The 3,340-nt window shown below is 52.2% G+C and overlaps 1 pseudogene; it reads right to left on the bottom strand.

Annotated features, from left to right (window-relative positions):
- Nucleotides 1–1,611: 1,611 nt before the first annotated feature.
- LOC103651349 (uncharacterized) lies at nucleotides 1,612–2,890 on the bottom strand (annotated as a pseudogene).
- Between the last annotated feature and the right edge of the window lie 450 nt (nucleotides 2,891–3,340).

Genomic DNA, 3,340 nt, shown 5'->3' with positions numbered 1-3,340 from the left:
CCTTCATGGATCTATCATTACATAGGCATAATGAAGCCATTAGAGATTGGATGGAAAGAGGAAGATCCAATGCACCTCCAACATTGGATGAAGACTCACCTATCAGTGACACTCCTCTTCCTAGCACGCTTTTTACATCGCTTGTACGTGAACAAGGAGGCACAGAGGAAGTGCAAGAATGGGCCGATGAAACAATTGGTGACACCCACCTTGGTAAGCGGAAGACAAGACTTGGTCCATCAGATAGAAAAGGAAAAAGGGTCAAAATCACCGATCAAATCGAAGAGGAAGAAGAGGATGAAGACAGTGATGATAACACAACCGACCCTAGTGCTGGTGATGATGGCAGCCATGGTGATGCTGGATTATATGGTGTAGGAGGGAGTGGTGCAGGAGGGAGTGGTACGGGAGGGAGTGGTGCAGGAGATTGGAGGTCCACTGGAGGAAGTCGGTTCACCCATTCCACACAAGATTCTTGCCATGATGCACCTTATTCACAGCGGGAGACAATAAGTGGTCGGCGTCGTTCGGTTTCATTTCCTGTCCAAGATGGAATCCGTAGCTCAAGTAGCTCCGGTTCTTCTAACTATCCGACTGGACAAGATCCAGTCTATAACCCTTATGCATGGCAATGGCAATCGAGTCAGCGAACCTATGGACCCCCTCCACCATCAGGCGAAGCACCACCATCGATCATGTATGGGTATGGAAACTATGGACCTCCTCCACCACCATATTCAAATTTATCAAATATGTATCCACCAGGACCACAATATGGGTATGGACAAGTTCCCGCTGCACCGGTATGTTCTTTTGCTTTGTGGATAAGTATTTATTTGTCGTTCTTGTTTTCTCACTAATGTATCTCATATCTTTTATATAGACATATCACTATCAGTATGACAGATTGGATCAATATCACGACCCTTCCAACATGCCTGAGTACTATCACTATGACTCGAGCTGAACATGTGAGTATTGTGAAATAAGTCGACCTATGTGTCGTTGCCTCGTTGGAGAGGTGTAAAAGAACTTGTATTTGAGTATTGCGAAGTTCGCTGGATGTTTATTGCATGAGAACTGGAGTTTGTGGTTGCATATGTACGTTGTATGTTATTTTGATGAACTCATGTTGTGTGGATCAATTAATATTTATTGTATAATGTGAATTGAGCAAACTGCAAATAAATCCTGCCAAAATTTTCATTTTTTTCTGCTAAAAACAGTAAAAACCAGTTTATTTCACGGTTAACCGCCGGTTTTTACCGGTTTTTCGCCGGTTTTGCGTCGGTTTTTCGCTGGTAAAATAATTTGAATTCAAACTGATTTGGTTTGCCAAACCGGTCGGTTTTTACCGGTTTCTACCGGTTTACCGGCGGTAAACCGTTACCGGTGGGGGCGGTTTTTACCCCTCCACCGGTTTTGTAAACCGTGGTGTCAGCGACCTACTGACGATATGCAGTAGAGGAAGCGGAAATGGATGAGGAAGACACAATATAGAACTAAGACGAAGACATCAGTAGAGAACTACGATACTTACAAAAAAGAAGAAGAACGATTTTATTGTTTCTGCCCATCCTATCTTCAATTGTTGCTGCACCTTATGTATTGTCAGCTAACTGGGCCGGCAAATACTATATAGGTCGGGTACCTGACATTTCCCTCTCTTTGAGATGTAGCTTGCCCCCAAGCTGCTGTTCGCAACACCACTGGGATCCCAAACAAAGACTGAGCATATATGTAGGTCACTGGTAGCAAGGAACACAGAGACAACCATGATGTTCAAACCCAAGCATGCCAACTCCTGAGGTGGAGGCCATGGTTGCTTGATCTCACTACGGCGAGCAAGGAGGTCGTCACCAAGGTTGTTAGCTACCAGCACCATTCCCTTTCCAATAGTGTAGTAGCCACGAGAGAAATTGTTAGCTGTGTCCTCCTTCCCTGAGATGAGCTGCTCTAGGTGGAAGATCTCAGGGTAAAGATCATGCTCAGGGTTGACGAAGATGGCTCTGGCCACCTGCTTGCTAGAACTAGTCTTGCTGCAGAACATGTTGAAGGCATCCTGCGAGACACCAACCGAGGTAGCACTTTGCTGCATTCCCTCAAACACCACTTGAGCATCAATCAAGGTCAATGCAGACTGGCTATCTGTGAGCTTGAGCTCCTGGCAGTTGAACAACTTGCACAGCCTGCAGCACGCGTCGAACAAACTCCTCCAGATGATGAAATCAGAACAGCAGTTCACCATGGTCAACCTCGCCACCGAGTTGTACTCCTCCTTGCCCTTGACGTCGGCGACGACCGCCGCCTCTGGCACTGATGCCGCCTGCTCCTCTTCTTTGGGCCGCTTCACCCTTTCTGTGATCGCTCGGCACGCTAGCATCGCCCTTGGCTGCTGTCGCTCGGCCAACGATGGCCCGCCACGCTGCAGCTGCTTGCTGCTCTTGTTGTCGCACGGGAACCAGCACGCCGCGCTCTCCGGTGAGGAGCCTGTGCGCGTTGCGTTCCTGGCTGGCGACGGCACGACCATCTGGGTTACCCGCGCCGCCACGGCCGCGTCGAACGTGCCGGTCGAGTCCGCGAGCGGAAACAGGCGCTGGCACCGCTTCACGACGTGCACGGCAGTGTCGCACGAGGTGGAGAGAATGTCGTTGGTGATGTTCTGGTTCTCGTCGGGTGGCTCGTGGATCTCGGCGCACACGAAGACGCGCTTCCCCTTGAGGTCGGCCTCCGTGAGGTCCCCGACGCTCATCTTCCCCATGCTGGCCATGGCCGGTGTGCCGCGTGCGGAGGACGCCTGCTGGCACGCGAGCGCCAGTGACCACGCCGGCTGCCACGATGCAACAGAATCTCCCTTATCACTGGGTAGATGCGCGCCGTAGTGCGCCATGGCGAGTTCGGCTGAGAGCTCCGAAGTCGAACAGGTGGTAGGCAACTTGGTGACGTTAGTGCCATCGAAGATAGTATCTTCACCGAGGTCGTCCGGTCGCGTAGGCGCTCCTCCATCCGAGCCGGGGATGACGACGTGCTGCAGAGCCTGATGGAGGCCAGGTACAGGGACGAGCGCGGCACGACCGAGCCCGAGGTCACGAGGCTGGTGGTCGTCATCATCTTCTCCGGTAAGCACACGAGCTCGCCCACCAGCACGTGGACGGGCGCCCAGCTCCTGCGCCACGCGGAGTGCATGGAGGCGGCTCTCGACGAGCAGCGGAGGGCCGTGGCGGAGCACGTGGACGAGGCTGGGCTCGTCGGTGGAAGCGGTGGAGGGTTTGTCCCAGTCGTCGGCGATCTCCGCGTTGGCAGCGCCATCGCCATCGAAGAGTCCGCCCCAGTTGTTGGC

The sequence above is a fragment of the Zea mays genome, chromosome 3 (genome assembly GCF_902167145.1).
Source record: "Zea mays cultivar B73 chromosome 3, Zm-B73-REFERENCE-NAM-5.0, whole genome shotgun sequence".
Classification (NCBI taxonomy): Eukaryota; Viridiplantae; Streptophyta; class Magnoliopsida; order Poales; family Poaceae; genus Zea; species Zea mays.
This window is presented reverse-complemented; position numbering and strand designations above follow the sequence as displayed.